The following is a 12,900-nucleotide window of genomic DNA, read 5'->3' on the forward strand; positions in this document are numbered from 1 at the left end:
ACTTTGTACTTTAAAAGTCATAAATGTACATGACCAAAAATTTTGAGTTTATGAGATTCTAAAGTGGATAAGTCCAAATTTCAACCACTGTTTCTTCTACATTGCTGATGTCACACTGTTGTAAAATTACAATCTGAAAAAAATGAAATTTCTGAGTTTCTAATGTCAAATTGTAGGGCATGTTAACCCCTTAAATCCTGCTGTATCATATTTGATATGTTATTTTATGATGCCGCTATCTAATCTATATGATCAATAAATGACAAAAAAAAACCTTTTGAATACAATCTGATAAATGATAAAAATGCCCTCAGGTGGACTGTTAATTACCAAAACACCTAAAGTATCAAATGAGATACAAAAATATATAGCCTATGTTAAATTTTATGGAAATTTGGACTGTTTTTGGATTTCAGTAGAAAGTTAACAAATCATCTCAGTCCAAAAAAATTAGAATTTTCTGGCTTTAATTTGTGTTTTCGGGCTTTAATGGGTTAAACTTAAAAAATCAATGTTTTTTCTGTAAATTACCAAGTTTTAAAACTCTGAAATTCTGAGTTTGCTTTCCTGTTAATACACCATTCCATAACCTTAAAAAAATTGATTATTTTTTACAAAGATTAGGACTTTTTAGTTTTATAAAATCAGTTATCTATTAGATGACAGCCTCCCAACAAGGTTATATTTTTTTATTTTTTTATTTGTCCTTTATTTTAGCAGGGAGAACCCACTGAGACTATGGTCTCTTTTCCAGGGGTGCAATACAATTAAAAAGTGACAAAAAAGTACATGATATGAAAATACATAATGGTTTGGGATTTTTCATTCATTTTATTTATTTTTTTAATTCACGCTTTCTGTGTCCAATTTCAGTTTCTTTCTTTCTTTCTTTCTTTCTTTCTTTCTTTCTTTCTTTTTTTTTTTTTTTTTTTTTTTTGCTGTTTTTTAAATTTGAGTTTAGTTTTTATTGATCAAAAATGTTTGGCTTAAGTTTAGTTTTTATTAGTTTAAGTGTTAGTTTGAGTTTTTTTCTGGCTACATGCCCCATCCTCAGGTGTAGCTGTCAGTCAGTATGGTTTTGTTGAAGACTAACACTAAGGATATTTTGTCTCTATTTCATTATATTTTATAGTTTTGTAATTGTACTGTAAAATTTTAGTTAGTTTACTTTTTTAGTTAAGCTTGGTTTTAGTTAGTTTTAGTTAACTGAAATTATTTTTGAATTTTAGTTTTAGTTAGTTTTAGTTAACTGAAATGATTTTGAATTTTAGTTTTAGTTAGTTTTAGTTAACTGAAATGATTTTTGAATTTTAGTTTGAGTTAGTTTTAGTTAACTGAAATGATTTTGAATTATAGTTTTAGTTAGTTTAAGTTAACTGAAATGGTTTTGAATTTAGTTTGAGTTAGTTTTAGTTTACTGAAATGATTTTTGAATTTTAGTTTTAGTTAGTTTTAGTTAACTGAAATGATTTTGAATTATAGTTTTAGTTAGTTTTAGTTAACTGAAATGATTTTTGAATTTTAGTTTGAGTTAGTTTTAGTTAACTGAAATGATTTTGAATTATAGTTTTAGTTAGTTTTAGTTAACTGAAATGGTTTTGAATTTAGTTTGAGTTAGTTTTAGTTAACTGAAATGATTTTTAAATTCTAGTTTTAGTTAGTTTTAGTTAACTGAAATGATTTTGAATTTTAGTTTTAGTTAGTTTTAGTTAACTGAAATTATTTTGAATTTTAGTTTGTTAGTTTTAGTTAACTGAAATGATTTTTGAATTTTAGTTTTAGTTAGTTTTAGTTAACTGAAATGATTTTGAATTATAGTTTTAGTTAGTTTAAGTTAACTGAAATGATTTTGAATTTTAGTTTGAGTTAGTTTTAGTTAACTGAAATGATTTTGAGTTTTAGTTTGAGTTAGTTTTAGTTTACTGAAATGATTTTGAATTATGGTTTTAGTTAGTTTTAGTTAACTGAAATGATTTTTGAATTTTAGTTTGAGTTAGTTTTAGTTAACTGAAATGATTTTTGAATTTTAGATTAAGTTAGTTTTAGTTTACTGAAATGATTTTTGAATTTTAGTTTTAGTTAGTTTTAGTTAACTGAAATGATTTTTGAATTTTAGTTTGAGTTAGTTTTAGTTTACTGAAATGATTTTTGAATTTTAGTTTTAGTTAGTTTTAGTTAACTGAAATGATTTTGAATTATAGTTTTAGTTAGTTTTTGTTAACTGAAATGATTTTTGAATTTTAGTTTGAGTTAGTTTTAGTTAACTGAAATGATTTTGAATTATAGTTTTAGTTAGTTTTAGTTAACTGAAATGGTTTTGAATTTAGTTTGAGTTAGTTTTAGTTAACTGAAATGATTTTTAAATTCTAGTTTTAGTTAGTTTTAGTTAACTGAAATGATTTTGAATTTTAGTTTGTTAGTTTTAGTTAACTGAAATGATTTTGAATTTTAGTTTGTTAGTTTTAGTTAACTGAAATGATTTTTGAATTTTAGTTTTAGTTAGTTTTAGTTAACTGAAATGATTTTGAATTATAGTTTTAGTTAGTTTAAGTTAACTGAAATGATTTTGAATTATAGTTTTAGTTAGTTTTAGTTAACTGAAATGATTTTTGAATTTTAGTTTGAGTTAGTTTTAGTTAACTGAAATGATTTTGAGTTTTAGTTTGAGTTAGTTTTAGTTTACTGAAATGATTTTGAATTATGGTTTGAGTTAGTTTTAGTTAACTGAAATTATTTTTGAATTTTAGTTTGAGTTAGTTTTAGTTAACTGAAATGATTTTTGAATTTTAGTTTGAGTTAGTTTTAGTTAACTGAAATGATTTTTGAATTTTAGATTAAGTTAGTTTTAGTTTACTGAAATGATTTTTGAATTTTAGTTTTAGTTAGTTTTAGTTAACTGAAATGATTTTTGAATTTTAGTTTGAGTTAGTTTTAGTTTACTGAAATGATTTTGAGTTTTAGTTTGAGTTAGTTTTAGTTTACTGAAATGATTTTGAATTTTAGTTTGAGTTAGTTTTAGTTAACTGAAATGATTTTTGAATTTTAGTTTTAGTTAGTTTTAGTTAACTGAAATGATTTTTGAATTTTAGTTTTAGTTAGTTTTAGTTAACTGAAATGATTTTTGAATTTTAGTTTGAGTTAGTTTTAGTTTACTGAAATGATTTTTGAATTTTAGTTTTAGTTAGTTTTAGTTAACTGAAATGATTTTGAATTTTAGTTTGAGTTAGTTTTAGTTAACTGAAATGATTTTGAATTTTAGTTTTAGTTAACTGAAATGATTTTTGAATTTTAGTTTTAGTTAGTTTTAGTTAACTGAAATGATTTTGAATTTTAGTTTTAGTTAGTTTTAGTTAACTGAAATGATTTTGAATTTTAGTTTTAGTTAGTTTTAGTTAACTGAAATGATTTTGAATTTTAGTTTGAGTTAGTTTTAGTTAATGGAAATGATTTTTGAATTTTAGTTTGAGTTAGTTTTAGTTAACTGAAATGATTTTTGAATTTTAGTTTTAGTTAGTTTTAGTTAACTGAAATGATTTTGAATTTTAGTTTCAGTTAGTTTTAGTTAACTGAAATTATTTTTGAATTTTAGTTTTAGTTAGTTTTAGTTAACTGAAATGATTTTGAATTTTAGTTTTAGTTAGTTTTAGTTAACTGAAATGATTTTTGGATTTTAGTTTTAATTAGTTTTAGTCAACTGAAATGATTTTGAATTTTAGTTTGAGTTAGTTTTAGTTAACTGAAATGATTTTTGGATTTTAGTTTTAATTAGTTTTAGTCAACTGAAATGATTTTGAATTTTAGTTTGAGTTAGTTTTAGTTAACTGAAATGATTTTTGAATTTTAGTTTTAGTTAGTTTTAGTTAACTGAAATGATTTTGAATTTTAGTTTGAGTTAGTTTTAGTTAACTGAAATGATTTTGAATTTTAGTTTTAGTTAGTTTTAGTTAACTGAAATGATTTTTGAATTTTAGTTTTAGTTAATTTTAGTTAACTGAAATGATTTTGAATTTTAGTTTTAGTTAGTTTTGGTTAACTACTTTATAATAACCATGATTCCCAGCTGGTGTAGCTTCAGGACCCACCATGGTCTCTTTATTGACAACCTGGACCCAAATGCTGGAAAATGTTCAACTGTTATTAATTTGACGAATTTTGTTTTTGTTAAAATATTAAAAAGTGCAAAACATCGCACTGGACAAAGAAAAGGGACAAACCAAACACATTTCACTCCATTTTCCTGGGATATTATTTACATTTCTGGCATTTTTTTAGAGATCTGAAAGAAATTACATAATTTTCACAAAACAAGCGGACCTGTTAACCCGAGAAAATTAGATAAATTGATTGAAATATTGATAAAACATTTAAATATTCCATGGTTAGAGTAACAATCAACTGGATGGACTGATGTCCACCAATGGTTTCAAAGCGTCTTTAAGAAATAAATATTCCAACCCACTTAAAACTGTTCCACAACCCGCTTTTGGGGCCCGACCCACCAGTTCAGAACCATTAGATGTTGCTGAATCATAAACTGGTGCATCTAAAAAAATTAAAATATCAAGTAAAAGGTTTTTTTTTGTTTGTTTGGTTTTTTTTTTACTGTGATCCAGAAAGTTAATTTCTAAAATTCTACATTCATCTCATAAATATTGTATTTTTAATATTTTTTTATACTAATCTTGATGATTACGACTTACTCTCAGATTAATAGAATATTTGGGCAAAGTTTGATTTGCAAATATTTCCTGAGCCTTCATTCTCTCACTCTGGTTCAGTTCACTTAACCACAATCATGGGGAAGACTGCTGATTGGACAAATGTCCAGAGGACAGTCATTGACATCCTCCACAAGGAGGGTAAGCCATAGAGGGTCACTGCTGAAAGGGCAGGTCGTCTCAGAGGCTGAATCAAGGCATATTCACGGAAACTTGACTTAAAAGTGTGGAGAAAAGGAGCACAAGCATCCCTGCTGCTGCTTTATCTCGTCCCGAGTCAACACTGTCAGCCGTCTACCAGGACGTTTTAGAGATCCTCATGCTTCCATCTGCTGAGAGGCTTTATAGAGGGTTCCTAGAGGGTTTATATGGGGTTCCTGACCATTGTATTACTGTGTTTGATTGGTCAGCCAACTGGTCTGATCTGAACCCCATAGAGAATCTCTGAGAGACACCAGACTCAACAATACAGATGAGCCGAAGGCTGCTATCAGAGCAACATGGGCCTCATAACACCCCAGCAGTGCCACGGACTGATTAGCTCCATGCTGTGTTGCATAGATGCAGTAATTAGTGCAAAAGGAGCTCCAAACTTTTACTGAGTGCATAGATGAGCATAATTTTCCTTAAGGTCAGCATTTCTTAGTTATAAATCCATTTTCTGGATTGTTGTTTTGTGACATTCTAATATTTTGAGGTATTATGTTAGCTGTAACCATTAACACCAAAAAAGACCTGAAATATTTCACTTTGTATGAGATGAATCTAGAATATATGGATTACCTGTATCGAAATAATAAATCACAGGAAAAGAATGAACTTCTTCATATCACAATTCTTTGAGATGCACCTCAATGATAGTCTTTAAATCCTTATGATGCGGTTTGAAACAAATCTTTTATTGGTCAAGTCAGCTTCTAAATGAATAAATGAATTAAAAAGCAACCCTTTTGGCTGTTTACATAAGGTTTTAAGCATTTTAATAGATCCATTAAACATATAGACAATCAGAACTTAGCAGTTGGGGCGGGCTATCCTGATTCATGTTGGAATAAAGATGTAGGGCAGTGATAATCAACTGGAGGCCAGTGGGCCACATCAGGCCCCCCCACAGCTTCCCATCCAGCCCCCAGAGGATTATTCAATTCAGAACATTTGAAAGGGCAAAAAAAAGGCATGCTATTGTTTAATTTTTTTTTAACTTCTTGATTAAAGTAGCAGTTTTTTGCAATGATTTTCCTCATAAGGCTCTTTGAGAGTGCAATTTCCCTCCTCCTGAGAATTTTCAGAGATCTGCTTCCTGCATTTGTTATTGGCCAATCACAACACAGCATATTAGCATCAAACTCAGTGATAGATATCAAGGGGGCCCTAGAAATAAATAAAATATCTCAATCGCCCCCTTGTGGCTGGCTGCAGTAAAGGTGATAGAGCCTGATCTCACTGCTAAAGGCTCAAAGTTCCATTAATTTTGGAGGGAAATAATATTTTTACAAGAATATTAATTTGAAAAAAAAAAAGTAGATTTTTTATTTCCATTTGTTTTAATGTCTGAGCTCCACAGTGTCAGTCAAGAAAAAGCTGGATCTTGTGAAAATGGAGTTGATGACCAATAGTGTAGTGCTGGGACTAAATCACCCTTGAAAAGCTACTTTCCATAGCTTTCTATAGGCACACGCCAAACCAAGTGCTACAGGAAATCTCCCAGAATGCATCTCAAAAAATTGGCAAGACAGCTGCTAAACAAGTATACAAAATGTCAGGAGTTTCTTCTTAAATTTAATTTGAAAATAACATGACTTACATAAATGACATAAATGCTATTAATGACTAAAGATGAAGCCTGTGGAAATGGGAGTGATGTTATTTCAAGGGTCTATGGGGCACTTGAAATTGAGGTGTAGGGGTTAAAGTTAGAAATGAGACCGAGCCAATACTACTGATCAATTTTAAATGAATTTTGATATAAAAAAGAGAGGTTTAAGACTAGAGAAATAAACATCTTTCTATCCATTATCTATGCCACTTATTACATTTAGGGTTTTTGATCAAGCATTTACTACAGCAGTGCAGCAGGGGCTCTGACTTTTATCCACTTTTATTTTACATGCAGGATTGAGGAGTGATGAGATAATATCTCAAACCTCCTGTAGGAGCCTACAGGTGGATGCTGAGGTGGAGGCGGGTTTAAATGAGATCAGGCAGTTGCAGAGCAGAGGAAGACACCAGAAATCTTACAACTTAAATAGGCCAGTGAATCATGAGGATGTGAGTCATGTGATTTGATTAAGATGCACGTCAGGTGTGAATCATTCGCTGGAGATGACTGTCTGAAATAACTTGCAGGCTCTGTTCCATATTTTAACGGGCACTGGTTTAGCTCAGCTGGTAGAGCAGGCGCTGATATACAGAGGCTGCAGTCCTCAACTCATGCTCCTCATGCATGTTAGGAAGATGTCTTTTCCCACTTGCATCCATTGAACTTGTGAGTTTTTGGAGAGTTTCTGCTTGAATTTCTTTGCAAGATGTCAGAATATCCTCCCAGAGCTGCTGTTTGGATGTGAACTGCCTCCCACCCTCATAGATCTTTAGCTTGAGGATGCTCCAAAGGTTCTCAGTAGGGTTGAGGTCAGGGAAGAATGGGGGCCACACCATGAGTTTCTCTCCTTTTATGCCCATAGCAGCCAATGACACAGAGGAATTCTTTGCAGCATGAGACGGTGCATTGTCATGCATGAAGATCATTTTACTGCAGAAGGCGCTGCTCTTCTTTTTGTACCATGGAAGAAAGTGGTCAGTCAGAAACTCTATATACTTTGCTGAGGTCATCTTCACACCTTCAGGGACCCTAAAGGGACCTACCAGCTCTCTCCCAATGATTCCAGCCCAGAACATGACTCCGCCCCCTCCATGCTGACGTCGCAGCCTTGTTGGGACATGGTGGCCATCCGCCAACCATCCACTACTCCTCCATCTGGACCATCCAGGGTTGCAATGCACTCATCAGTAAACAAGACTGTTTGAAAATGAGTCTTCATGTATTTCTGGGCCCACTGCAACTTTTTCTGCTTGTGAGCATTGGTTAGGGGTGGCTGAATAGTAGCTTTATGCCCGACGGATGCCTCTGGAGGATCCTACACCTTGAGGTTGGTGGGACTCCAGAGATACCAGCAGCTTCAAATACATGTTTGCTGCTTTGTAATGTCATTTTAGCATCTGCTCTCTTAATCAGATGAATTTGTCCGTCAGAAACCTTCCTCATTATGCATTTATCTGCACGAACCTGTCTGTGCTCTGAATCAGCCACTAATGTCTACACAGTACAATGATCATGCTTAAGTTTTCATGAAATATCTGTTTTTATAGGTTGTCCAAGGCATTACACTATTTGATGCTTTTCAGCAGCAGAGATCCTTTTTCTTTCCAATATTGCTTGAATCCTGTGGCCTGTTTAATAATGTGAAACGTCTTTTTTAAGTAGTTTTTTCTTTAATTGGGCTCACCTGGCAAACTAATTACCACAGGGATGTACTGGGATAAAGCCTAAGTCTCTTTTACCTCTAAAACTGCCATCTTTGCTGAGAGGCTTCCCTAATGACTACACGGTTTACCTTTCACTCAGACGTTCATGTGTTGTGGGTTATGTATTGATCTTACCTGGACAGGAGTCAGTATCTCTACATTACGTCTGCTCTCCAGGTTTCCTTGCTTCTACAGCATTTTTACTCCCTTAGATGTAGATTTGGATGAATTCCCTTACTTTTTCAGTTCAGAAGTACTTGAAAGAACAACTTAAGTCTTTGAATCCCCAGAGGCCATCGCAGCAAGTAATAAAGAAGTCATTAAATCCTCTCAAGTGTGAAGCACCTTATTTCTTTTCTTTGGGTGATATATTGAGGCGGTGAGCAGAGAAGCTGTGGACCACAGCTAAACAGAAGTGAGGCTATAAAGCTCATTACACACCTGAACACTATGTTTTATTTATTCAATTAATGATTTTTTTCAAGAACGTGTGAAGAGTGAAAAAATAGTCTAATTAGAATAAATAGTTTGGTGTACGAACTGCATCAATGTTGATTAGGATAAAATTCCAGTCTAAATATGTTTTAAGTTAACTATAACTAATATTTAATGTAAAATAAGTGGCTGTTTAAATATTCTCCCCCTTCAGGTCAGAATTTTAGTAGATGCACTTTTGGATGCAATCACAGCACTGAGTCTGTGTGGATAGGTCTCAGTCAGGCTGGTACTCCTGGACAGGTTGCACCTGACAATGTAGGAACATGCATGAACAGCCCATAAATTTACTATTTGATTGCGGCCTGGGCTTTGACTTTGTCTGGGCACTTCTGAACATTCACCTTGTTGTCTTTAAACCAATTCTGTGTAGCTTTCACTGTATGCTTCAGCTCATTTTCTTCGTGGACAATAAATCTTCTCCCCAGTGGTAATTCTCTTGCAAACTAAACCAGATTGTCCTCCAGGATTTACATATACAGTATATTGCTGCATTCATTTTACCCTCTACCTTTACAAGCCTTCCAGGATTGGCTGATGAGAAGCACCCCCACAGCATGATGCTGCCAACACTGTGCTCCATAGTAGGGACGTTGTGTTTGCGGTGATGTGCAGTAGTGAAGTTTGGTGTCTGCCAAACACAGCATCTTGTCTGATGGCAAAAAAGCACCATTTTGGTCTCATCAGATCAAAGAGTTTTCTTCAACAATGACTTTCTCTTTGCCACTCTCCCATAAAGCTTTGACTGGTGAGGAACCCGACCAACAGTTGTTGTCTGCAGAGTCTCTCCCATCTCAACTGCTGAAGCTTGTAACTCCTTCAGAGTAGTCATAGGTGTCTTGGTGGCCCCTCTCACCTGTCTCCTTCTTGCACGCTCACTCAGTTTGTGAGGACGACCTGATCTAGGTAGATCTACACATGTACCATTTTCTTTCCATTTTTTGACCATGGATTTAACTTAATTCAGGGGTCTGTTCAGTGCATTTGAAATTATTTTGTTTAAATGCCTGACTTACACTTCTCAATGACCTTTTCTCTGAGTTGCTTGGGGTGTTCTTTTGTCCTCATGGTGTATTGGTAGCCAGGAATACTGATGAACCAGTGACTGGACCTTCCAGACACAGACGTTTTTTTACTACGATTACTTGAGACAGTCACAGAACTCAGGTGATCCTTGTATCACAAACTGAGAGACTACTAGCACCACATGGCTGGACCTTTGTTGAATTAGGTTAGCCACTATAAATGGGGGTGAATATTTATGCAGTCACTTATCTTAACTTACATATTCTTAATGAATTGACAATATTTTGTAGAAATCTGTTTTCACTTTGACATTAAAGAGGTTTTTCTTTCTTTCTTTTTATGAGTATAAAATCAATAAGAGAGTAAAACATGCAGGGTGAATACTTTTAAAGGCACTCATAATGATAAGAGCAATCCATACTTTGCCTAGGTACCGCTGACTCCGCCTCTTTCTGGGCTATGTGTGTATTTTTACTGTTTGTGAATGTGTGATTATGTTCCTAATGCCAGTAGAAAACAACACCAGTTCCTCATTTAAGACTGTTCTCCTCTCTAGTTTGCACTCAAAGCCACAGAGTGCTCCTTTTACACGTCTTTATCCTTTGAAAATTAAAACCACATAGTAAATTATGACTTTTTAATAGTTTGAAGAACAAAAACAGTGAAAATAGGCTTAGTTGTGCTGCTACCAGTGTTATTCTAATCTAACGCTTTTCAGTCTTGGGTTTGTTTTCACTAAAATGATTGCATGGTCATTGCAGAGGGCAGGAAGTCATGATAGAGTCAAACTTTCATCACAAAGAAACATGAGTGTGTCATTTAACATTTGTCTTAATGCTTCATCGGCTCATTTTACATTTTACTACACACGTCATACACAGTGGTCCATCTTTTCCCATCAAGCTTGGTTTATCTTTGGGCTGCATTCTCACTAAATGCCAGTAGAGGGAGCCGTTGCTTATGATTGCATTAGGGGATGTGATGCAAGCTCCACCTCAGTTGCCCTGCATGCCTTTAATAACACAAGGAAACTTGGATATTTCTTCTGTTTTTATGTCAGTAAGCAGCTTGAGGCATTTCACTCATCAGAACAGTAATTTTTTGGGCTGTTGAAGTAGAATCATCAGGTCCCAGGCTTCAGAGGTTATGCATCTGGTAATGGCTTCCTTGGTTATTGTAAAAAATAAAATAAAAATTGGAGGAAATATGGTGGTATCTAATGTGAAACAGAACTAAAGCTGGCTTGGGTTGGCTTCACAGAATCAGAATTGTAGGCCGTTTGGCCATCAGACCCGCCATAAAGAGTGACAAAAAGTCAAGGTGTACAGATGAAGAAGGGACTAAAGAAACGAGTACAGTCTCATGAGGTACCTGTGTTTGTCTCTGCTTGGACAGCACAATGTGACAGGTGTTATTCTTTTTTAGTACCCTTTCTGTTACACAACAAAAACATTTGTATTTTACACTTTCAGTCCTAATAAGATCACTCAGTCAGTGAGCTGGAAAACAGAAATGTTCACGGCTGTCCAATTGGGCTGTTGCATAACATCTGCTGAACCCAGGAGCATTTCTCTATATGACTTTCAGGCTCAATCTGTGTTGGAATTTGCTTCAGCCATGCCTGAAACTGACCTAATGTGTAATGGCATGGTGGCATGGAGAGAGCTAATGTCTGTTTTTGATGGAAAGTTCATGAGGTCAGAAAAAGATGTAAATGTAAAGTAAGGGGACTCTTTCATCAGACTGGAAATGTTTTGATTTTTACACATTGTACAGTGTTGATTTCATTTCTTGCAGTTTTTCCTCTAATTGCCTTAACAGCTGCTTTTTATGAAAGCCCATTTCTGCCATATTAAAAGAAAAAATTTGAAGTTAAGGCAATTCTTGAAAAAAAAAAATCCTAAGTCAGAATTATGAGATAAAAAGTCAAAATATTGAGGTGAAAGTCAAAATCATGGGTTAAAAATCATAATTATGAGATAAAAAGTCAAAATCATGAGTTAAAAATCATAATTATGAGATAAAAAGTCAAAATCATGAGTTAAAAATCATAATTATGAGATAAAAAGTCAAAACCATGGGTTAAAAATCATAATTATGAGATAAAAAGTCAAAATCATGAGTTAAAAATCATAATTATGAGATAAAAAGTCAAAATCATGAGTTAAAAATCATAATTATGAGATAAAAAGTCGAAATCATGAGTTAAAAATCATAATTATGAGATAAAAAGTCATAATAACAAGATAAAAGTCAAAATCATGGGTTAAAAATCATAATTATGAGATAAAAAGTCATAATAACGAGGTAAAAGTCAAAATCATGAGTTAAAAATCATAATTATGAGATAAAAAGTCAGAATAATGAGATAAAAACTTGGAGAGAAAAATTCATACTCCTGACTTCTTATCTCATAATTTAGACTTGTATCTTATAATTATGACTTTATTAACCAATAATTTTGACTTTTTATCTCAGTTATTTTTCATCTCACAATGTTGACTTTTTATCTCACAATTATGACTTTTATCTTATATTTTCAACGTTTTATGTCATAATTTTTCAACTTTTCATCTTATAAATTTATCTTTATTTTTTTTTTAATTGCCTAACTTCCACATTTTTCTTTTTTAAATAGTGGAATTGGGCTTCCATAGATTTTGAATTGTTCAAAACAATCAATATCATTCCAATGGATCACCATCAATTTAAAAAAAAAATGTGTGTGTATATTTGTCTAATCATAACACACATTTTTGTGTGACACAGACCTCTTATTTAGTCAGCTTGGCTGACAAAGATGTATCCCTTTCCCCTGTTATCAGCTATGTACAGCTGCTACCCATTGAGCACTGACATTAAAACGCATTGGTGACTAAAATAATGAGCAACTTGAGCAGCTTTTTTAGTTACAAAAAATTAAATCTCTTGAGTATGGAATGAATGCTGGTATTTTTAAAATCCATATCTGAATGTGTTTTAAAGAACAATTTAGTTTGTCATGCAAAGCTCAAGGCATGCCACCACACTGCTGGAGTGATTGTTGTGTGTATTTTATACAGTGAAGTAGGCATATCTTTTTCCTTACTTATTATCATTTTGTCACAGGTACATTCATATTTTGTGAGTGGTCAAAAAG

At 32.9% G+C, this 12,900-nt stretch overlaps 1 protein-coding gene across 1 annotated transcript in view; it reads left to right on the plus strand.

Moving 5' to 3' along the window:
- Window positions 1-12,900, plus strand: part of col8a2 (collagen, type VIII, alpha 2) — a 98,608-nt gene that overhangs the window by 81,320 nt on the left and 4,388 nt on the right. The window lies entirely within an intron of this gene.

The sequence above is a fragment of the Cheilinus undulatus genome, linkage group 16, assembly GCF_018320785.1.
Source record: "Cheilinus undulatus linkage group 16, ASM1832078v1, whole genome shotgun sequence".
Classification (NCBI taxonomy): Eukaryota; Metazoa; Chordata; class Actinopteri; order Labriformes; family Labridae; genus Cheilinus; species Cheilinus undulatus.